Source organism: Myotis davidii, unplaced genomic scaffold (genome assembly GCF_000327345.1).
Source record: "Myotis davidii unplaced genomic scaffold, ASM32734v1 scaffold266, whole genome shotgun sequence".
NCBI classification, from domain to species: domain Eukaryota; kingdom Metazoa; phylum Chordata; class Mammalia; order Chiroptera; family Vespertilionidae; genus Myotis; species Myotis davidii.
In genome coordinates, this window is record NW_006300032.1 from 1,512,479 (window position 1) to 1,538,441 (window position 25,963).

The window sequence follows — 25,963 nt, forward strand, 5'->3', positions numbered from 1 at the left end:
GTTATAATGATCAGGTATTCCCAGGAATTTAAATGTCTTGATGTTTTGGTAATGCAACTCAGTTCTAAGCACAGTTCCAAATATACTTGTGGGCTTGGTAAATTTTACACAGTGAGCTTGTTCTAAAAGCAAACCTTTCTCCTACAAAACTCCATATACCTAACCATGATTAATCAACACACAAGGTAAGAAAAAGGGATAGAAATCACTGCTATCTGCACTTTGCATTCAGAGGAAGTGCCAGAGAAAAGTATTCTAATGTCTTAGGTCACATAGCCAATCAAGGACAATGCCAAAACCAGGAACCATGGCTTGGCTTATGGATTCAATCTGCCTCCCTCCCTGTATCACAATGGGTTATTAAATTAAATAGAGCCATCCTTTAGCCATAAAACAAATATAAGAGGGTTCTTTTGTGATAGATATATTGTTTTCTTCACAAAAAAAAACCCTCTGAGAAAGTATCTATTTACCCTAACATAATGGGATGTAGTAAAACATTTATAACATCCCTCTGAGCTTCCTTCTATTAATACACATGTGCATCGCACAGTAGAACCATCAGCCACCACTGGTGCGTTAGCTAACATTTACCTGAAAAATAATTTTTATTTGGATTCATGCTTCACTTATGCTTTCAATAGATCTGTATCTGAGAAGGCAGGAAGCTGATTTGCACAAATTATGGCACATGCAACAGATTTCGGTGCTGTGTTTGCCTCTGGTAAAAGAAATCAACTTTTGTATTTCAAATGTGGTCTCCTGGTCTCTCAAAGATGTTTTAGGGGACCCTGAACAATACGTAAGTTCCTGCTACTGCTCACAAAGACACAGCCGCACAGCAGTGGCTTTCAAATGGAGTCGTTCCCTTAAATCTGAGAATAACAATGGGAAGTGGAGGATGCACTGTCCAGCTGCTGCTAAATCATGCAAGGTATTATCAAATCCTTTCCCAAGGCTGACATCTTCCCTTCCACTGAGTGAATCCCTCCACAGAACCCAAATACTCCAGGGTTTAATACTCTAGGGTCGCATGGTGAGCATTAACAATCACCCTACACTTTCTGCGGGGCATATACATACGTAGCATAGATGGCTCAAAGCTGTCAGCAACTTACACAACCTCTATGAAGTCTTGCTTCCCTACAACAATCAAGTTTAATACCATCTTCCCCCACCCTGTAACCAATATAAGAGTATTTTACTTTAAAGAATCATTTAATGTAAAGGGCCAGAAAAGATATTAGAAATTCAAATCCAGTGTTTTATAAATAAGGGAAGAATTTCTAAGAGCTATGTGACTTGTCCAGAGTTCCCTAGACAAGTGGTGACACAACTAGGAATTGAACCCTGGTGTACTGGCTTCAGCGGCCTCTTACTACATTCTATTTCCTATACTGTAAGCTGTTGGAGTGTAGGGACCATGCTAGCTCATTTGTCACTTCTTATCCAGCTTCTAGCACAGTGCCTGGCACATAGCACAGAGGGGGAAGGAAAGAAAGAAATTGTTAATGGTTGAGTCCTGAATCTAAATAATTTTTTAAGTTTTAACTCATATTTTATGTAGCTGGGTCTGTAGGGAGAAAGGATAGAATCAGACCAAAGGACCACCATACACATGGGAGTAGATTAAGAGGCTTGCAGAAGATAGGGTTAGGTAGAAATAGCAGAGGCTTATAATTGAAGAAAAAACATTAGTGGGATGCATAGCCTCAAGTTGTGGCTCTCTGAAGTCGCATGTCTCAAAGGAGATTTGTGGTGTGAGTGTGAGGTGGATACAAAGGACCCAGGACAGTGCAGCTGATACACTCCTTTTCCTACCAAGAGAGCAGCCCAAACTATGGGGCATGGATTCTTATCACAGCTCTCTGCCCTCATCAGACCCAGCCCCCTGCCCATGAGCCTTTTTGGCCTCCTCGAGGCATTAGTTCTAAAGGGACTTGTACACTGATGATCTGGAATCCAACCTCTCTGGGATGTTACTCAAAGCCTGACTTACATCAAATTCTACTGCAGGATGTGGAGGGTAGCAGTGCAGGTAGGTGCTCAACTCATGAGCATCCAGGGCTCCTCCAATGCTCTGCCACACTCTGCCAGCCCCACCCCTGGCTTCACAACAGCTACATCCCTCCTTCTCCATCCTCACACCATGCATGTATTTCTATTACATAAATAACCTCTTTGACGCATAACTATCTTTTACACAGTCAACATGTTTCAGCCATTTGAATACTAAAGTATCTCAGGTATCTATTTTCTGGTTCAACATCTCTCCTGCCTTTCAACAGGTTGTCTTAAAGGCACCTCAAAGCAAAAATTTCAAATCTTAACTGCAGGCAATTGACCCTTATTCCAAATTACACAGATTCCAAATTAAAAATTTTCCCACTCACTAAAATTAATTTGTAACCTTCAAATCAACACACAGAGTATTTTCATGGTCATTCACAGACACTCATGGGATGGAGGGAACTTGAGATGTTGGACCCACATGGCCCCAGAGAGGTGGAACTAGGCAATGTTCTGCCTTCCTGTTCAAGCTCTCATATAATAAACAAGTAGTCTCTCAGCAGCCTAGTTAATGCCGCCTTTTCCACATTTTTGTGTGTTTAGTTGGGGATTTCACCCTAAGTGTACTGTGGAAGCGGTGTCTAGTCGTTTTCCTAACACGAGAAGACTGAGGTGCCTTACAGAGAAAATCCCTGTGCTAGGTAAGCTTGATTCAGGCATTAGCTAGTGTTATTGGCTCTGAGTTTACTGTTAATGAATCAACAATATATACTTAAGGTGTCTGTAATGGCTCATTTTATGTGTCAATTTTACTGATCCTTGGGGTGCCCAGATTAAACATTACTTGGAGGGTATCTGAGGGGGTCTTCTAGTAAGATTAGCATTAGCATTTGAATCACTTGACTCAGTAAAATTGTCTTCCCCAGTGTGGGTGGGCATCATCCAATCCTTTGAGGGTCTGAATAGAACAAAAGGTGGAAGAAGAAGTAATTTGCCACTTTTTTCTCCTGCCTGCATGTGTGAGCTAGGTCTCCTGCTCTTGGACTGGGAGTTATGCCATCTGCTTCGTCGGGTCTCAGGCCTTCAGATTCAGACTGGAATTATACCACCTACTTTCCTGGGTCTCCAGCTTGCAAATAGCAAATTGTGAGACTTTTCAGCCTCCATAATTGCGTGAACTAACTCCTCATAATAGATTTCCTGTGTGTGTGTGTGTGTGTGTGTGTGTGTCCTCATCAGTTCTGTTTCCTTGGAGAACTCTGTCTAATACAGTGTCTTTAGACAGAAATATACATAAAACAAGGGTATGTATTAATCAGTTGATTAAAATGTTGTGACGAGAGGCTCACAGGAACCTAACCTTGTATTTCCCCTCCTAGAAGCATCATTCAAGATTCACTAATTCAGTGTTTATAGTGACTTCATAGAACATAACTACCATGAATAAAGGAATTGACTGTAATTATCTCTTTACTTCATCTTAAATTTTCACCTTATCCAAAAGCTCAGTTAATGCCCCAAAAACCTGGTAGTTATCTTTCTCTCCCTCTCCACTATGGAGGAATAAGGGATTCTATGAAAATAACCTCACAGGGTAATCTGATCATAAATTCTTAACTGGCAGGTCATGGTGGGTAGTCATGCCCCACAGCATGTAACTTCTTCACTAAAAGGCTTGTCTTTGTGTTAAGCAAGTCCTATCCATTGTTTCTGTGCATTTAGGTTAACACACCTTGGGCATGACTCTTTTTCTAAGTAATCCACATGATCTTGTTAAATTTCCTGTAATCTAATCGCTGCCTCACTTTCTCCCACCTCTATGTAAACTTCCTTAGGTTCCCTCCTTAAATTCAAATGCATTAAAAAACCTGAAAAATTTTTATTCTACAGAGCATTTGAGATCTTGCTTCCCAGCAGTTAGGCTCAAATAAAATCTCATAAAAATTCTCTGCAGGTTTGGACCTTCTTACATTGATACCATCCACACCCAATCAAGTCCTCCGCCTAAATATATGCATTTGATATCATGCTAATTGACCTAGTTATTAATAACAGGAAAGGTGCAAAGGGAAGATAGACACATAGCCAGTACAGTTGGGGGGACTAGAGAAGGTGTCTGATGTCAGTCACACCTGGGGACAGAGATGGTGGGCCAGAATGGGTGCCCACTATAAGCAAGAAGATTTGGGGTATCTAATCCCCTGAACAAAGGAATTTGCTGTCTAGGTTTCTCTTCATTCCTCTTATGCTCTTGGTACTCTTATTGCTCAGGCATGTTCCTCTGAATTTGCACACATGGCCCATGGCCATGTGGACCCACACACATAATGGACTAATGGACTGCAACTAGCATGATGCTGAAATGAACCCAGCTGCAACATGGAGCAGAAACTCTGGACACTGACTTTGCTTCTAGCTCTACTGAAATCCCAGCTACACTGCTATGATTGAACTAAGGGAAATGAGACTTTGGAAACACAGAGACGCTATTCCATTTAAATAAAAATCACACATCCTCCCATGCGCGTCTCAGAAAATTCTTTTTCTTAAACTATTCTAAGGACCCCATCCATAGCATCCACTGGGGAGGAGGATACCCTAATTTCCCAATATCACAGGATATTAGTTCTCTCCTCCTCAGTTCCATTATTTTGGATCAGGTCCTAGTCATCTAGCACCAAAATGATCACAATGGGCTCCTGACTTGTCTTCCTACTTTTCCCATACAATTCACGCCCTGCTCATGTGAACTGACTGATTCTCCCCTGCTTACCCTACTTTTGAGACCTCGCCACACCTGAAACCACACCTCAACCCCAAATTCCAGCTGAGTCCTTGAAGCTCCTGTGATGACAAACTGCTGGACTTCTCTGCATTTGTCACACTCCCACCTCTTCTCCTTTGCTTATGTTGATCTCCCTGCCTGGGATCCTTTCCTTACCTTTTCAAGTTGGTGGACACCTACTTATCTTCTGAGACACAAGTCAAATGCTCCAAATACAGGAAGAGGCTGCTTGCTCAGGGTTACTTCTGCATCTGGTACAGATGCTTCTAACTGCCTTGATGTGATCAATGACAATTGTTCAGATTTACCTACTCCTTTACCTCATTAGACTGAGCTCCTGGAAGATGGGAGTTATCTTTTCATTTTTTAATCCCATAGGAAGTTTCCTACACTGCTCAGAATATGGCACTCATTAAGTAATGATGAAAAATGAATGAGTGAATAAATGATGCTATTTCCACAATCTCATGTTGACTTAAGCTCTTGGAGCTTATGTGAATCTCATCTTGGTCTTAACTTTCTACCTGCTTAAAGTAATTATGATTTGGTAACTATCCACTCAAAGAAGAAGCATCGGTTTCTAGGCAAAACTGTAACTACCAGGTGTTGACTATTTTAAAGCTTATGGTTGAAACCAGAAAAATACCTGGCCTCCTCCTTAAACTTCGCTTTAGCTGAAAACTCCTTCCCCCATTTTCCCAATAAGTACAATTTATCATTCCTTTAAACTCTAAATTTTTCCTTTCTAAAAATCCTTCCCAACTACCCTCTGGCAACCTCATGTTCTGAGCTCCTTGGGAGGTTCTTGGTAGGTTATTAGGTGCTCTTAGTTAGCCTGTATCACAGCTGACTTGTCTCTAGAGCAATAATAGATGGTTCTTGAGAGCAGGTATTGATTCATATCTGGCACACAGCAGATGGGAAACAGATGTTTGCTAAGTGAATCACAACAACTCTATGAGGTAGGTGTGATAATAGCATAGAAACAATACAGAATAATGGTTGAGAACCAATGCATTACAATCCAGCTGACTCGGTTGTAAACCTGTTCACATTCTATGTAAGAAACGTTAGGTTATTCAGTATCTTTGTGCCTTACCTTCCCTATCTATAAAATGGGATTAATGATAGTACATATCTCACAGAGTTTTGCCCTGATTAAAAGAGACAATGCATATTAATCACTCAGCAAATTCTTTAGCACAACAACTGGCCCACAGTGCATACTTAATAGTTGGCTAATATTAATACATTTTGTATAGATAAAAAGAAACTGGTGCTAAAGAATAAATTATCCAGTCCTGGCCATGTATTCAGTTGGTTAGAGCGTTGTCTCAATATGCGAAGGTTGCGGGTTCAATCTCCCATCAGGACACATACAAGAAGCAACCAATAAATGCATAAATAAGTGGAACAGCAAATCAGCCAATCTCTCTCTCTCATAATAAAAAATCAGTCAATAAAATGTTTTAAAAAATAAATTATCTAAGATCACTTAAAGAGAAATTGAGAGATGGGGGTGAAGTAGTGTGGGGAGCTGATATAGGGTTAAGCCTCGGACTGACCTGTGGGCAAAGTCACAAACAATTCCCAGCTTAGAGGGCATAGTCCTCTTAGCTTAATTAGGCTTTAGCTTATAACACTCCCTAGATCTTATCTGGGAAGCTAATGGGCTGAGGAAGTGCAGGAAGTGTAACCATGGTGTAAACAAGTGAAACTCACAAGAACAAAAACAAGTGAAACTCACAAGAACAGTGTAACTATGGTAACCACTACCTTGTTTACCTCTCACTATAAAATAAAGGCTCAGCTTGCCTTTGGATCTCTCTCTGTGGCCTCAGCCAGGCACAGGGAAGATCCACGGAGACTAAGGAAAGCTAGAGAGCTATGAATGCTGTCTCTGTGTAAAACGTTCTTCGCCGACTCCGTCCACACCTTTGGGAACCCCTGGACCACCGAGGCTGGACCCCAGCAAAGTAGTGTGAAGTAAGGGGATTTCAAATGGTAAATGACAAAGCTGAATTGGGAGTAACAAGGATGTGCTGGCTCAAAGAAGAGGGTCTCAGAGTCTCAGAGAGGGCCCAGTCAGATCTTATCTGTACCAGGAGGAAAGGTGCATAAAAGAGGCCTCTGGAATGCAGTGATCCTGAATGTGCAAGGTTTGAGGCTAAGAGATGAGCAGTGCAAAAGAGGAGAGAGCATTCTAGAACAGGGTCCCAGGAAATAGTGCCTCAGATAAGGCACACGGGGGCTAAGGACAGAGGCCAAGAAGGGCTAGAAAGGAATTCAAGAGTATAGAAAACTGGGGGGGAGGGGGCAGGATAAGGGTCGTCTTTCCCAAGTAGACCCCCCAAAAATAGCTGAACCCAGCAGGAGGGCCCACAACAAAGGAGTGTCTGGAATGAAGTGCAAATGCTTTAACCTGAGGAAAGGACACTACATGTGTGGTGTTCCTCATTCATCCTTGGTTTGTTCACCCAAGTTACCCACCTCGGATGAGGCTCAGTTGTGTGTTTGTGCCCAGGTCAGTTATAATGACCCACAAAAATATTTTCATTTTTCTTTCTTTTAAAATCAGAAGGAAAGGGTGAACATAATAATAATAATAATGAATAAAAATAACTCAGCCTGAATTATATTCATCTTTTCACCAACACAGTCATAAAATTATGATTATCAATATGGAGGAAGGGGCCTTTGGAGGCAAAAGTCTTCAGCTAAGTGAGTGAACCACTTTCTAGGTAAAACACAAAGTCATAATGCAGCCCTGCCAATCATGTGAGAAGGAATCAGTGAGAAGGAAAACCTTAGGAAGAAGTAGAGAAAGTCCAGAACACTAGGGCCCTATGAGGAAGACACCTCTCTCTTTAGGGTGAGGACAAAGAAGGTCCCATATTCTGCCCACTCGCCCACCCCTACCACAGCAATAATGCAACTCATAGAACTCTGTGTCCACCACATTCATTACACCCATTCACTCATTTGCATGCAACATCAGAGACCCCCAAACACTTCGGCATTCTCATGTCTATCATTAGGTCAAGCTCTTCCTAACTCTTCAGCCTGTACAATACCTCGCCCATTGATGGTGCTTCAAAATGTTTAATGAACAACAGTACCAATCTCCCCTATGTTTTCAGCTCTTGAATCTCAAATTTAGAAGAATGAAATTTTCATGCTATAGTCTATAACCCATACATCTAATCTTAAGAAATATTAGGATCAATTAAGAACAGCTCTCATCAGTGAAATATTTTAAATGAGTAAGGAAGAAAAGGGGTTGTTTCTTCCTTATTTGGCACTCAACACAGTCCACTGGGGTTTATAAAAACACTTTATCAACTCCCTCTGTGCAAGTAGTCCTGAGTGTTCCCCCTCACTCAACCCTGCACCATGAGAGAATGAATACATGAATATCTAACAGGGCCTACACAATACCCACAAGATAATCAGCATTCTGAAAGTGTCTGAAGATATCATGTATGATAGACACCAAAGAATGACCCTGTGCATTTTACCCCTGAATTACTGGTTGGCAGAAATGGCTGAGCAATACAAACAGATCTGAGAAGGACACAACAGATGAATTCAGCAAACAGGGTCGGCATGATTAGCAGATGTCAGAAATGATACTTCTCTGTCCTCTGCCCCCTTCTGATTTATGCAGGACACATACATTTCTGGTTTCCTTTGTTTTTCCATCCCAGTATATTCTAGCTTTAGTTATTTCCTACAAATGGCCATACTGTTTGCTAAAGGCTGGTGTGTCCATTATTGAAGGAAGAGGGGATCCAAGCCAGATCCCACCTCCAGAAACCCAATGCTCAGCCCTGCTGATGGCGCTTGGGATTCCCGCTCATGGGGAGTAAATGCAGGCTACCAAAGATGGATCCCCAAAAATCGCGTCTCTGCAAGGAAGTGGCTTTGCAATCAGAAGGGGACACTGAGGAAGCATCCCCACAATAGCCATGCTGAAAATAATTATTCGAACCCACAAATACCAGCTCAGCTCTGAGAATGCTCCTGTACGTAAGGTCTGCTTTAACAGAAACGTAAGTATTATGTATTGCAGTCTATTACAAATGGGTGGTAATTTTCTCCTGACACTTTCTGAATTAAACTAGTTAGTATACAAAAAATAATAATAATAATAATAACAAGTGCCACATAGCAAAAAGCAAACTCGGTGTCTGAAGGTTAATGATTGCTCTTGAAAGCCACAGAAATAAATTATCTGCCTAGGGACAGTGTCACATGATCAGCACAAAAGCTCCAACAGCCAAAAATGTTTATGTAGAGGGAAAAAACACTGTCAGCGTCACTGAACCCTTCCCCCCACAGCTAAAATCGAGTCCTGAGCCAGCCAGCTGCTCCTGACTGCTTACATTAAACTAATTTGTGCTGCTACATTGCAGCTGCTTAATTTTTAGTCTGAACTTTATTACCAATAAGTGTTACAATAACAAGCGATATGATGGTATCTCCCAAGAAATATCCATCAGCCCCCAAACAATGACAGCTACACAAGAGCAGATTGCAGAAAAACAAATTTTTAAGAAAGGAAATTACCCCCATACTGCCTCTTTAAAGGGGGGAGGGGCGAACTTTTAGTGGGAAAGGCTTTAAAGCACTGCTTTGTTCTGAAGGCCATTCTGAAATGAAGAAGGGGGATGATTGAAAAGGTTAGGGAGCAGGGGAGGAGTTAACAAGTAAGATGTGCTTTTGCTAAGAGAGGGTGATTTGCAAGGTGAGAGGCTTAGAAGGGAGAAGGCCATTTAACCTCAACAATGCCATCCATACTGTTTCTCTTGCTCACTGTCCCTCTTCCCCCCCCCCTCCCCCGCCCCCCAAATGCTACTGCAAACCCAATTGCAGCTGGGGTGGTAATTCCCAAGTTGCTGTAAACACCACACTTTGGCCAGCCTGGCACCGGAGCTCACACTATTGCTTGTCCTCCCCCATATTTTCCTGTGTTAGTTTCCTAGTCCAGAGTAAATGCAGAAACTCTTCTTTGGTCAGAAATAGACACTGACCTGAACTGGTGGAAATTTTTGCCAAATATGCAAGCACTGTTTTTGCTACATTTTGGAATTTGGCTTAGACCATATGTCCGGCCTTTATTTGTACTCTGAACTAGCACCGAGATCTAACAACTTAAAAAATAAAAGATTAAAAAAAAAAGCATTAGGAATGCACTGAAACTTTCCATTATTAATTAATCTGAATAAGATGAATGTTTTCAGTGGAGCTATTGCATTACACTCCCCTGTTTACTGCGGGAGGGACGATTCCACTTCACCCTGCTCAGTAATTACAAAAACAATTCCTTTGAAAGCAGAAGAACACCCATGTCAGCTATTTACAGCATTTTTTAAATTCTGTGGTTTTTAGAATTAAGGTTCAAAGTGAGGGCTATTAACGTTGAGTAATAAACGAGTTTTTCTTGCACAAAGATGTACTAAATTTAAAAAGAAATGTGTACACTGGAATAATTTTCTCAGGACGGGAGGGGGGCAGGGTAGAAGGAAATGTAAACCCCCCTTTGTTTTTCCAACTTGACACCTTTACACCTCAGGGTCCCAGCCCAGGTCCTAGCAGTATTTTCTTTTTTCAGGCGGCTGGTAAATTACCCTACAAGACTGACTCATAATGCCACAGGGCAGGGCCCTGTTTCCTTGGGTTTCTGTTGATGACCCTCAGCCGTGGCGGGGTGACTGTTTGGGGGAGTTCTCCAGGGAGTGAGCCCAGGGGACTGGGATGAGGAGTCCCTGGAGCCCCTCAGGACGGCTCTGCGCCTGTGCCAAGTGGGTCACTGTTGCACAATGCCAGGCTTTCTCTCCACCCAGGGCTCCGTGGGATTCCTCCGTCTGCTGCTGGCAAGGCTGTAGGACTGCTGGGAATGCAGACGAAAGCGTCCTGGGGCCTGTAAGGTGTGACAGGGTGTAACCTGAATGAGGACAACTTTTTAATGGCACCTGCCTAACCATGGGCAGGCAGGGAAGGACTCCAGATGGAAAGACAATGGAAGGGAGGATCTCTGAAGGGCAGCTCGCCTTTCTTCGGGACAGAATTGGCAGCTTCATGCGGTTGCCCTTGAAGAGAGGAAAAGACCACCTTCCACTCTGAGGCCAGACATCCTGTCAAAAACTTACATTGTGAGATGAGGGATCAATGTGATGGAACGTATCCGTCTACCTTTCTTATCTGTTTTTCCAGAGTTGGACGAAACAGGTCTGACGAGGACACTTGAAGCTTATGAGTAAGTTCACACAACTGGTGTGATGGGCCGGTAGAAAGACCTGATGCTGGCGTGTAGGTGTGAACACAAACACACATGGAGGGCGCACACACAGATGCAGAGGCAGTACAAATGGAGCTATTCTTCCTCACTCTCCAGGAAGCCCCACGATGACAGGAAGAACTTGCTACCAGCCAGGAATGATCTCACAGAGCTGAGCAGTTTAAATTGGCTATTTTCCTGAAAATCCCTTGAAACAAATCCTTTTCCATGTAGCCTTTTCCAGACGGTGCCAAATTAGAGTAGGCTCTGCAAATCCTGAATTAGGATCAGAATTCAGGAACATGGTTATTTTTGCCCTGGTGGGCTCTGGAAGCAGCAAGACCCTGTGGTCACTGGCTCCTTGGTCATGTCTCTGAACTTCCCGCAACCTAGCTTTGCTTCCTAGCTAGAAATCATGCCTTTCTGGCTTCTAATTGTCAGAGAAGTGGAAACAGTTAATGAGGTGTGTTGTAATTTCCAATTCACAGCATTAACACTTATAGTCATAAGCTTGAAATGTATCGCTTTTCACAGAGGCACAGTGTGGAAAGTAATATATATGACTAAGGAGTACCAATTTTGTTTTGCCTTTTTGCCTCCATGGGAGAGTACAGGCCAAATTATAAAGTGACAAAAATCAGATATATAACTTATTCTTTCTTAGTGTTATAAATGACAAATAACTTGCCTAAAATTAAAATCACTGTTACTGTTAAGATTTCACGTAAGTATATTATAAAATATTTTTCTCTAAGATCACAGGGCTAAAATCACAAAGGTTGCTCGTTACCCACAGAGGAAGAGTTGAGGGTCCTACATCCTATGAGGGCATGGGCAAGCCCTGTCTAAGTTCGAGGTCTACTCTTCCTGGAAACCTCGAGGACTATACCATCTAATGGAGGGGTATGAGAAATCCCTCCCACTGTTTGCCCATGATCACACACTGTCCAACTGGCTCATTCACTTAAGAGTAAGCTTTCTAAAGCCAGTGCTCACGGGCATAGGTAACTGGAACAGCATTGCCAAGATACCGCCACTCAGTCCATTGGAAGTTTTCTATAGACTTTTGTTTTAAACCTGGTTCTCTGAGGTCACAGCCATATGATCTTAGGATGACCATTCAGAATCCGACAGGCACATTTTCAGGATTGGAATTATACTTACAAGAAGAATGTGGAAGGCAGCTGTTCCTGGCAGTGTAACGGACAGGATAGTGATGTTTATAAAAACAAATTCAAGTGGGGCATGGTCCAGCAGATTTTATCTTGCCGGGAAGACCATTGAGCCAGTGGGACCAACAGTTCTCTTACTACAGGGATTTTTCTCTCCATAATATTATGTAAGTGACTCATATCTCCTCATCTCTTTCTTTACAAACCCAGACACAGCCCCAGAGATGCCAAGTCCCCCGAGAGTTCATGCTTGACACATAGTGATATAATTGCAAGCCTACAGTTTAAACAACGGTCTGAGAAATTTTTGTGATTGTAGATTTTAATTCCAACTGTCCTGTAGTCCATTCCTCTGTAGCAGCATCTATAAAATGGAGATAGCAATAATAAACCAAGTCATGAAATTATTTATGGGAATAATTACTGATGGAATTATGTAGTATGTTACACATATAAAATTCCGAATAGTCCAAGCACTAAAAAGTAACATTTCCCGGGGACATCTCCATGAAAATCACTTTCTTCTGAACAAGTACAAACTTTCCACAGAGATGCCTAACCTACAGGCTGTGCGGGTAGACACGGAGTGTGCAAGCAACAGAAACCAGAGAAATGTACTGGTAACTAATGCTGAATTTGAAAATTAGAATTTTATCACAATCACAATACATCTAACAGTCTTTTCCCCCCTGTTATTACATATTGTTTTTCTTCCCATAATGATAAAAAAAAATCACACAGAAAACTATTTTATAAAAAGCCCACCGAATACTTTCTAAACACTTTCTGAATCTTCAGGTGAAAGATAAGCTTTCCAAAAAAAACTTCTCTAAAGGAAAAATTCTTTGAAGTGTTATTACTGCCTTTTGATCATTGGATATTTTCATTATTTACATTATTTTTAAATGTCTTCATTTTCTAAAGCCTGGTAATAGGAAGTTATAATTGTGGGAGATACTTTGATAAATAAGAGAAAACAAGTAACAATGTAAAATATATGTAGAATCCCTGACCGAGGAGAATTGAGTGGGAAGGGAGAGGTCAAAATGAAAAGTTAACAACTGAAATTTGGCACAGTTTTATTTTTAAGGGGAAAAATGAATTCTCCCCCTTTGATGTGTAATTTGTACAAAGATCAGGCTTAAAAGGGTAAAAGAGCAAAGTCAGGAAGGTCAGGGTGTTGAGGGGGATTTCTGCGAAGAAATTATACAGTAACACGTTGGAAAGAAGACTTGGGTGGAGCTAGAGTAATGACATCCTGAACACTGTTTGGCCACAAAGAGTAGAAATTTCTCCCCTTTGTAATGCCTTCCACCTCATCTTTGCAAGACAGAACAGGGAACAGGGTAAACTCTGAGCATCACAGAACTACGCCCAACATGCACCAGCAGAGAGAAAAGAAACCATGAATGTGGATGTTATCTCATTCTAAATATTCTTTGACATTCCCTAGACTTTTTTTTTTTTCTATTTTGTTATTGTACTTGCCCAACCACGCTAAGGTGTTATGATGCTTTAGACATGAGTTAACAGGTCTCTTATATACACACATTTCCACATTCCAATGAGAACTATTATATTCTTTTCCTCCCTCCCTACCCTCGCCCCACACCCCTCTCCCTCTCCATCCACACAGTGCCCTCTCCCTCCACTCGTTTTTCCTTGTTTAACACTTCCTCGTGATCGACTGTTTCCCAGGCTATGCAAACCCACAGGACTAAGAAAGGTCTCCTGCCACGTGACATGGTTGTATCTGCAAAATGAAATGGCTGCATCCAGAGAGCAGGTTAAAGGGAGCAAATAGCAAGGAAAAGGAAGTGCTCTGACTCAGCTGATAATTCAGTGAGGGGTGGGAAGAGGCCTCCAGGGGCCTCGCAGCCCTTGCTCCTCCCCTGAGACGTGCGGACCGGACCAGCAGCATCAGCTGGGATCTTGTCAGAAAAGTACAACTCAAGGCCCACTCCGAACCAGAATCTGCGTTTAACAAGATCCCCACAGGCTCCAGAAACACCTAAAGAATACACACTCCACGGTGTCAGTCCCCTACCACCAGGAAACTAAAAGAAAGGTGTCGATAATGTAAACATTTATATCCAATCAGGGGAAAAATTATAACTTCCCTTGAAATGCATTTGAAGAACTATCAGCCTTAGCAATCAAGATGCAGTCACATAGCTCCTCACCCTTTCCTTTACCACCCTTCTCATTGTTTATGAGGATTCTCTTTGCCCTAAGCGCAGATTCTCTTTCTCCCAACAACTTCATGGCACTGTAAGGAAACAGCAGTCTAAAATGTGGACTTGGGAACAGAGATTGAAAGCCACATATACCCTTTACCCATCAGATACTTACTACTGGGATGGGTACTCCACCATCCCACTCCCAGTGAAATGTGCTCACAGGAGGGAGAAGTGTTACTCCTCCCAAAGGCATTTTCACTGAATTCAAAAGAAATGACAGAACATTTGATAAAGGAGATGAATATTTACCTTTTTTTCTTTTTATGCTACAAGGTTGCGCTGGAGGACATGTGTGAACCCCTAGATCACATCTATAGGCATCAACCGTATTCATAAGGCCAGTCCTCTATTTACTACAGAGGGCAAGGGAGGTTGGGGTTTTGTGTTTTGTTTTTTTTTGCTTGGTTGTTTGTTTTCATCACGTGGCATTTTATTGGAAAGTGCCTTTTAGGACTTAGAAGTGATAGAAAATAACAAGGGAAGGATCAGGGCAGTTATGCCAAGTCACCTTAAAAAGCAAGAATTGCTCTATGGAAAGACGAGTCACTCGGAAAAGGGTCATTGCCACAGAAGCCTAGGAAAGGAAGCATCCCAAAGGCAAACAGTGGCAGGGCACGCTCCGTCATCAGACTTTGAGTGTGAGCATTCCCAGTCCCACTGAGCATTCATCCTTTCCATAGAGACGGATACAGACTGTGTGACCACAGACTGTTTCTGGCCCCACTCACAAGATCATCCCTATTATGATTTGGGTGTCCAGCTCACTTAATCTGATGCTACTACCCATCCAACTTACCTAAATCATACTTTTCAGATTCTTCCCTACAAAAAAATTGAATTAAGATTGGATTTTCCCTAAAGGTTCATTACAGCAAAGAAAGGGCTGGTCATGTGAGGATTCCACTATTCTGGTTCTTAATGCCATAACTGACTTTGGGCTGACTTTGTAAATTACACATCAATCTTAAACGTGGGTTAATGTGAGTGTCCCCATGAGAAAGGGACACTCAGTCAAGATGCTATCGAATCAACTTTCTGGGCCTACAAACCTGGGGCTGAAGACAGGCCATGATAACTTCATCAAGGCTCATACAGCCGCTCCCAAAGCTTGTCCAGAGACAGCTCTTAGACTCTGGCAACTGCATTATTATTTACACGGGACTGTAATTAATCTCTAAGGTTGTGATTCATGAAACTTTTAGGATTCTTTAGAACTATTTGCTCCTTTTAGACAGTGCTGGGAATGTCATGGGGATACCAAAAGACAATCATAAAGTTGTCAAGGAGGGGTCATCTGTCTGTTTTTTAACAAATATTTTCTGTGTTTTTCCCATGTGTCTGGCACTGTGAGTAATGCCAGGAACACTCTGAATTGGGAAATAGACAAACAAGAACCTACAATGCTATGTGTAGGTGCCATAACAGAAGAATGCAAGAAATGCAATGCGCACAGCAGAAGAGATGCCTAAAGCTTCCTAGGGGGTTCAGGGCAGTTTTCTAAGTGAATGTTGTATATAAGCTAAGACTTGAAAGGTAAGAAGGATTTGGCCAAGTGGGGCATTTGGAGAGAGAACCAGAGTGGTCCTGCAGAATAAAATGGCTGAAGCTATAAAGCAGTTAACACTGAATTAATGGCAAAGAGAGGGGGAACAGCTCTGACCCGGTTGGTAATTAAGGAACGGGATAACAACAGAGCTGGTAGCCATGCCACTGTGTGCTCTGTGGATCCGCAGCATCAGAGGGGATCTAATGAGACATACAGGATCTCAGGCCCATCTGAAACAGATCTTCTGAATCACACTTCACATTTTGGCGTGTTTAGAGAACTACATGTATTTCCATATGGTTAGAAGGTAAAGTCTTTAAAGAATAGTGGGAGATGAGTCTTAAAAAGCACGGCAGGGTGAGCTCACAAAGGGTCATACTTGCCATACAAATGGCAACTTTCTGAACTTGATACTGGAGAGACACTAGATATGCAGGTTCAGCATGACTCTCATAGTAGCATAGAGAACGGGTTGGATCTAAGATCAGTTCACTAGATCTGGCAAAAAACAACAACACAAAGGTCTGAAGTAAGGCAAACCAATAGAAGATAGACACTGAGAGGCGTTTAAGAGGCAGACAAGACAGAAGCTGACGACTGTGACTTAGACATCTAATTGGATGACGATGCCTTTCACATCGATGAAGGTGGTGGAAAGTAGGCTGAGAGGTCGGAACCACCTCTTCCAGGCATGTGGAATATGAGGAGCTTTGTGCACATGTGTGCAGAAATAGCTACTAGGAGTTTTATATTGGAGCCTGAGCTAAGGAGAGATACAGAAATGTGGATCTGGAAATCATTGTCACAGAGGACTACTGATGCCAGGGACAGAAATACTGTTTTCCAAGGAGGCTGTATGAGGTGGGAAAAGAGCCCTTCCTCTGCTTATTTCTCCACACAAGTCCCAGGGCACCGTTGCCATTGCTGGTGAAGAGCAAGTTTGGGGGTTGGGAATTTTTTTTGTGACGTCCCTAAGTACTTCTAAAATATTTCTGTCCAAATTCCCACTTTATTATGGTTCTCTGTTGAGTCAAATAATTGCACATGAGTCTGATTTTAAAATGCATACTAATGATCTCTGAAAATTAATGTATTCTCCATCTTAAGAAGTACATGTACATTTTATAAGATTGTTTACCTAGTGCCTACATTCAGAACCATGTGCCAAAGGATATGTAATTCCCTGCTAACTTCCCATACCATGTCCCACCCATAACAGGCATTTTGGGGGAACAGATGAATTTTGTGTTGATTCTCCTACTACACTACTAAATGGAAAGCTACCAGAATCCCCTCAATAAAAGGCTCATTAAAACCAAGAAGGAAGTGATATGATGTCTCAGATTGTCTTTAAAATAATTCAGTGGAGGTGAAGGAGAGAGGGCAGGGAATAACAGGGAGGGGCAAAAGCAGGTCTACAGTTGTGAGTACGTGAAACACAGAGTTTATTCATGTATTATTATTTATTAATCACTGTATTATTTTCCATAGGAACAACTGTAAACCCACTTTTTCCCCACCCTGCATATATGAAAACAAAACTGGTCATGAGTTGATAATTCCCCAAGCTGGGTGAGCAGTACTTGAAGTTATTCTTATATGTTTGAAACTTCCATAATGAAAAGCTTTTTAAAAAATACAAGGAATGACAATTGAAAACTGGACTTACACTTCTTGCTCTGGACCAGTCATATTTCTAAGGACAGGGCAGGACATGAAGTAAATAACAGTTTTATCTTTGGATTTGCCAATACTCTCAAACTACCACTCATTGCTTAAGGCGTTGTTGTCATTCCAATTAATCGAACATCATTCACCACATTCATTAACACTGTTCTTACTACATCTTCCAGATCATAATTAATAGAAATAAGACCAACTATTTTATGCTGGTATAAATCCCTGGAAGAATATTCTCAATTATATAGTTGATGAAAGCAATAATTCTGCAAATTCACCACAAAATTATCCTCAAAAGATCCATAACGTACATTCACTTAATTTAAATTCCTACATAGCACACTGAAATATCTCTAATATTTCAAAAGCCAAAGTTAAAAAGAGAAAATATAATGGCAGTTATGTCTACTTTGGCTTTTAACTTATTGGGAGAGAAAGATTTTTCATGAGTAATGCTTATAAATTTAGCCTCAATGTCTCTCTTAGTTTGCCATTTAGAAACAAATCAGAAAAAAAATTTTTTTAAATACATTGAATTTTTGTCACAATTATAAAAATTCCTAACATCAAGTAAGAAAAAAAGTGTGTTTATTTTTTCTGCCATAATACACCATTAAAATAATAAAAGAACAAAGACTCAATAAGGTGACGGGCAATATTATCTATTCATGTAAACAGCATTCTTGAATCTAAAAAGGTTGAGAAATGATTAATGCTATTCTTCAATTCACACTGATAGTCTTTATTTTAATCCTTTGTTTTTAATTTTTATTTTGTATTGATTTCAGAGAGGAAGGGAGAGGGAGAGAGAGATAGAAACATCAAAGAGAAGAGAAAATCACTGATTGGCTGCCTCCTGCATGCCCCATACTGGGGATTAAGCCTGCAACCCAGGCATATGCCCTGACAGGAAATCGAACCATCATCTCCTCGTTCATAGATAAATGCTCAACTGCTGAGCCATGTGGGCTGGACCACACTGATATTCTTATTTGTGAATAAATGTTGTATAAAATAATTAATATAATTAAATATACCTAAAAATATTTTATCTAAAACTTGACTATTACATGAATAGAATATAATTTTTCATTTATTAGACTATTTGTTCAGATTATTTGCCTGTTTGCTTTCAGAACCATTCCCTCTTCTTCCTCAATCTCTACTGTATTTCACAGAGCAAATTCTGCAAACTACATTTCTCAGGATCCCTTTCAAACTGATTTCCTGTTCGGTTTAGCCAATAGGAGGCACAAGTAGGAGATTTGAGGGTGAAGAGCAGGGAAAAACCAAAATATGTCTTTCCCGCTTTCTATTTTGAGTAATGACTATGTCTCCTAAATAGACAAATTTCCATCAGGGAGTCTCACCCTTTGTGGTTCTAGCCCCCAATGGATAGCTGTGGGATTCTGGGCAGTTTCAGTTCCTACCTAGTGAAGTTGGCTGGCCTCAGTTTCCTGGTAACACTGCATCTGCCTTGGTTCCTCCAGCAATAAAGGTGATAGAGGCATCCTGTTACTATTAATCTCTGGGTTGCCTTCCTCCCCTTGTTTAATCTTTAAGCTGTTCCAACACCTTCGTAATTATTCCCCATAAGAAATGTGTTCTCGCCAAAACCGGTTTGGCTCAGTGGATAGAGCGTCGGCCTGCGGACTGAAGGGTCCCGGGTTCGATTCCGGTCAAGGGCGTGTATCTTGGTTGCGGGCACATCCCCAGTGGGAGGTGTGCAGGAGGCAGCTGGTCGATGTTTCTCTCTCATCGATGTTTCTAACTATCTCTCTCCTTTCCTCTCTGTAAAAAATCAATAAAATATATTTAAAAAATTTAAAAAACAAAACAAAACAAAAGAAATGTGTTCTCTGAAATACATCTCATACAGGCTCTGTTTGCCTGACTGTAACCTAATATACTCTTCATCTTTAATTTTGCAATGTTATAGTCTTTTTTAAAATGCCACTATGTGTGTGGGCATACTTTTTACCCTTACAAAATGATTCTGCTAATTGCTTATGATCAACTGCTTCTTAACTAGTTCCAGGTATTCTTACCAGCAATTCTATTACTTTTCCGAGTACCTGAAGAAAGACTGTTTCCAGATATTTTGAAGACTTATTTATTTTTAAAATTGGTATCAATATGTTTCTGTTTTGTTGAGAGGGTCAGTCAATAATTACCTTTAATTTATCACCGCATGTGGAGTACTAAAATTAAATTTTTAAAATGAGCCCTCCTGAAAAGGAACTTACCACCTTGTTATAGAATATTGGACATATTTTATTGAAAAAGACTATACTATTAGTAAACATATTTGCATTACAACATAAATATCTACATGTACCTTTACTTGTTTGTGCCATAGGTACATTCCTAAAAAGTTAAATGTAAATCATATCAAATACCATATTAAGTAATGCTAAATATAGAGGTTTATAAGATAAAAATCCACCATTCTACCTCCTTCCCCCTTCAATTCTCTCCCAGCTTTGCTACTGTATTCCCCAGAGGTGAGTATTGTTGACAGTTTGGTGTGTATTCTTCCAGACACTTTTCAATACATACATTAATTAATTCAATTATTCAACAAATAGTTATAAGCATCTGCCATAGGCCAGGAACTTCCTAGGCACAGGAGGTATAGCAGGATGGAAGGGACCAAACTGCTCCATGAAGCATAAATCCCAGCAAGGGAAACAATGACAAACAAACACATAAATACATAATATGCAGGTGGTAATAGAAGCTAAGAAGCAAGACAATGGGGAAGAGAAAGGGGCAGACCCTTTTTTAATGTTTTCTGAAGAGCAGTTGCTTTACAGATTTTAGATGCAAATGTTTAAATGGTTGACAAGTATCTCTTTTAGTCTATTACAGTAGGAAAATGTCCTACACAATCTCTTGAGGTTCCTTTCTGCCCTATCACTTTGCTATCAACAACTTCACAATTAACCACATAATTAACAACTCTGTGTTAGCAATTTCTTCAAAATTTAATATTTATGAAATTCTAACATCTTCATGGTCCTTGTCCCCTCATGCTTTTCCTGTTCTTACAGATTCTTTCTCTGTTCCCTGGCCCATCAGCCACTCAAATTATTGACTTAAGTCATCTAGACATTCAAGGTAGAAACAAATCAATAATATGTTTACGATGGAAAAGCAATGCAACTTGTGTGACAGTTTCACTACACCCTTCTCAACTTCTCACAGTGCCTGACACACCCAGAACTTCCTGCAGAAAGCTCCCAATACTGCCAATGCTAATCTCACCACAGCCTGGCCATGAACTAATGGCCAGGGTTCAGCTCCTGAGTCCAGGGAAAGTGGTTTCACACTGGCCATCAGTTCATGAGGGACCAACACCAAACCTCTGCCCCACACCAAGTGCCTTAAACTAGGTCCCACTGGATACCATCTCACAGGGAGTGTAAATCTGATACATGCAACTATGTCAGCAAACCGAGCGCACTATGGAAAACAATGTGCAGGAGTTATCATGAAGCAATGGAAGCAGGGTGTAATAATAAGGTGTGTCTTATCAAGAATAAACATGGAGAGAGAGAGAGAGAGAGAGAGAGAGAGAGAGAGAGAGAGAGAGAGAGAGAGCTGAGCTGTGGAGAAAAGGCAGGCAGAGGAGTTCTGTCCCCAGAACAGCCTCTTCTGGGAGACGCTGTTGGACCACTGGCTGCTGCCTCCGTGGAGCATCGCTCTATCCCCAATGCCAGGAACTTTCTGATCTGTGTGCAAGCTAAAATAATCTGGCACCCTCCGTACTTGCCCAGGGTTTATCCTTCCTTAAAACCCTGTGAACTGATTACCTGATAGCAATAAAGCAGGATTAAAACTGCCTTTGAGGACGTTTGCCAACATCATTTATACAACAAGGTGACCCTCTCTGCCTGGCCAGTGAGGTCAATTATCAATAACATGTTCCAAAGGTCCATTGTATGCACAGCCCTTCAGGAAACATCAATGACATGGCTCACAGGGACATTAGGAGCCACTGAAAGTGAAAGTTTTACAGGAAGTCTAACAGGAAGCATTCCATCATCGCCACATAGTCGAGATGAAGAGTGCAGACTCTACCTACACTGCCAGGGCTCAGTCCCAACTCCTGGTTTAGAAGCTGTTAAATCCTCAGTTAATTACTTTCCATCTTTCTATACCTCAGATTTTTCACTTGTAAATGGCATATAAGTAGTTCACCTTCCACAGAGTGGTGTGAAAGTTAAATGAGTTAACATATGTAAAATGCTTACTGTTATATTAATATTGATAGCTCACAATAGTGGAAAGGACGGAGAGTGCAAACATGGAAAATGGTAAAAAGAAAAAAATTGTTTCAATTATGTATTTATCTTTTACACTTCTAGTATTTTAATGTGTATAAAGCCCCACCCCCCAACCCCCCACAAGACCATATGATCTGGGAAGTCAGGGACCATGTTTAAATTGCATACCATTGTCTCCCGACTACTGTCACAGTTTCTAATACTTACTAGGTGCTCAATAATGTTTGTTAAATTAATCAATGGATAGTCTAAGCCCATGTTTATAGCCTACTGTCAATAAACTCAATTAATAGTAAGTGCTGCCCCATTTTTTTGTCATCTTTCCAATATAGGTTTTATCTATTTACCTTGCTGCTTCATTTATCTGACTTATATTTCCTCAGTAATAAGGCAAGGGGAATCAAACCTGCATATTCCTACTGGATAAAGCACTTCTCCCATCTAGAAGTCTTTTCTATCAAATTTTTAAATGCAAACAATTTATCTCATCTCTCTTTTACTCTAGAGTCTGCCAAAAACAGAGTAGGAAAACCCTGGAACACTCAGTAAGTACCCAGTGCATCCCTGGGTGCCTTTCTCCATAGACAGCCTCTGAATCTGTTATAACTAATTTACCATGACCTGCGCATGCACGAGAGTGGTGCTGGAATTCCTCATGGCACCCTTAGATCTTTTTTGCCACATTCTTTGCCCTGACTCTAACAGGAAGCCAACTATCTCTCCTCTGGCCTGTGCCACAGATGTCTTCCACATCAATACCATCTGTGATCCTGATGGGAATGATGGTTAAAATTTGTTGCATCTGTTATTGAACCTATCTTTGTAGTAGGAGTAATGAAATTTGGCTTCCAAACTCATTCATCTTTATGCAGAGAGCTGAAAATAACCTGTAATTAAAACATTGAAGGTAGACATAACTGGGAGATACAAAATGAATGTAGTAGGAAAAAGTTATTTTTCAATTAAGAAGCATGACAATTTTGGGGGGTGGGGGGAATCCACACCAAGAACTATTTATAATCTAAGCTATTAGCAAATCAAATTATGAAAAGATAGCTTTTCATTGGTAGATGGGAAACTGTGGAAATGTGTGTTTGATAACCTGAAATTTGCTCTTTCTAAAGCACTATTTTTATAGTGGAATTAGAGGTGGCTATTGTATTTGTGATTGCAGTTAAAGTATATCTGGAAAAACCAATTAAATTTATTTTCTAAAGCATAAAAGTTATAAGCATTTAAAATTGATGTTTAATTTATATATTAAACTTATCGTGTTTAAGATTTTAAAATACTGTAAATAAGATGTTGAGAGTTTTCAAATGCCAAAAATAGTCTTGATCTTTTAGTGTTTATCAAAAATATATTTTTGCAATTTCTGAGTTATGTTTAATCATTATCATATTGATAATAAACTTCTAGCCCTAGAAGAAAGCTTAATTGTATTTTAGTTAGTTTTATTTACTCTTTCCAGAGACAAGAACACTTTTCTGGTTTTCCAGTGGTCTCACATGTGACTTGGCAGTGAGCTGGACCAGAGCACTAGTCCCCTGCTCTCCCCCAGGCGCTTGTGAGTCCACCTTGAACTCAGCAGAGTACAGACAGGTTAACCAGTTAGCCAGCAAACCCTAGGAAAACTATCTGAGGATGGACTATCCAACATACATGGGCATCACCTTCATGACTTTACTAATGGTGAATATTTGTTCTGCCACAGGGATGAAATAATTTTTTTTTTTTGCTTTCAACAAAAGTAAAGAATTCTGCAAAACAAAGATTTAAGTGATAACCAAAGCTTTGCTGGTTAGGGAAAGCTATGACAATTACAGAATAAAACATTCTTAGGGCCATTTCACATAGAAAAATAAAAAGATCTATCTTGAGAAGTAAAAACAAAACCAAAAATTAAATGCTATTTCAGAGAAACACAATTCGAGTCCTACCCCACCCTACTGTTTGTACCAGTTCTCATAGTTATAAAGTAGGATTAAGGTTTCATTTAAAGAAGTTTGCCAGCATGATTTATACGCTAACCTGACCACCTGTGTGGAAGGAACATAGCTCTGGGATTAGGAGGCCTGGATTCCAATCCAGGCTCTATCATTTCCTAGGTGTGCTCCTGGAGCAACCCCTACTTAATCGAGCTCAGTGCCTCACGTGAAAAGACAGCTATAATAATAACATCAACCTTAAAGTATTGTTGTATGGATTAGAAAGGTAGCATGTAAAGTTCTTGGAACTGCCTTGGTATAAGTACTCAATAAATATTAGGTCACTATTATTGTTGTTATTATCAGTGCTAGGTTACTAGGTCACCAACAACAAACATCCATGGAATGTGACACTTTAGAAGACACTGAGATGTTACAAAGAAATAATATGATTCCTTAAGAAGATTATGATGCAGTGGAAGAAGGAAAAGTGCAAATATAAGTGATAATAAAAATATAAATGGCATGATAAAATCTAACTAGGTTAAGTGGAATAATGTAAGTAAATATTACACATGCTAATTATCATTATAATTACCCATTAATGATCTATTAGTAAATTATGCCCATGTTGACACTTTTACTCTTGACACAGTAGTTTTTAAACAGGTAGCTACAACATTCTTAAGAAAGTCTCATTCAAAGAACATTTTTAAAACCAATTATTAGTCACTTAGCATAAAAAGTAACATATATCTCAAAACATCAGCTAACACTAATATATATGAAACATTGGGATAATCTCTTTAAAATGGAGGTGTTAACATTGTTAGTTTTGTTCTTGACATTCTAGTCAATATTATAAGACATAAAATTGAAAGAAAACATATAGCTATTCTCATTTCGTGATGTGCTGTGGCCTAGTTTCTAGGAAATGAACTGAAGACTAACACAACTAATAAAAAAAATTACTTATATGGTTGAAGACAAAATAAATACAAAAAACTCCAGTAACTTTCTTAAATAATGCCATTAACAACCGTGAATGTAAGGATAAAAATATTTCTTTTCACAATTGAAATGAAAAAAAAGTTAAATACCTAGAAATAACTTAGAAAAGGGTAGAACTTCGATGCCCCTCCAAAAACGCTTTAACATTTAACCAAGAGACAAAGAACACTTGAATAAAGATCATATTCCATATTCTTAGATGGGAGACTGAATATTATAAAACATACCTACTTTTTATGAACTGATGTATAATTTTCAGGTAATTATAATAAAAATGACAGTGAAGTTTCTCAAGCTTGGCAAGGTAAATGTAATGTACTTTGGAAGAAAGGCTGAGGGATAAGGTCAGATTTCATTTAGATTTAAGAAAATAAGAAAACATCTCCCATATCTAAGCTTATGGAGTAGGGGTCATGCACATAATATGCATAGGAAAAGTTTGGAAGGAGATTACTTTTAAGATGCTTACCTCTGGACAGTAGGATTATGGATGGATTTAATTTTCTTGTTGTCCTTCTATATTTGCCAAAATCTTTACAATAGCTACTTACTGGTTTTAGACTCAGAAGAAATATACATTTTTAAGAGAAAAGTAAAAACAAAAAAATAAAGAAAATAGCCTGGGCTTTAGGAGCAAGGATGAATGCCAACAATAATGATAATTTTGTCAAGCTCAATAAAAACTGACTCAATATACTGAAAAGCCATTTGCAAGGCCTGTAAGCATATACTTATTATTAATTCCTGCGCTGAGACTAGGAAACCACACAGGTATAATTTATTAACTTCTTAATTATTGGCAAATAAAACCCTATTTAATGCCACATACCTAGGTTTGGCATTCAAGAAGACGGAAAGGGACTACACATGAGAAAAGCCTAGAAATTTTTCCAAAGTGAAGATGCCTTTGAAGAGAAGTATGTGGGTAGTTGGGCTAGGAGAGTAACCTGGCAGAGAAATGAGATGTAAAGTGGCTGCCAATGAAGACAAATAGATTTGGTGGATTCTGTGGGGGGCTGGGG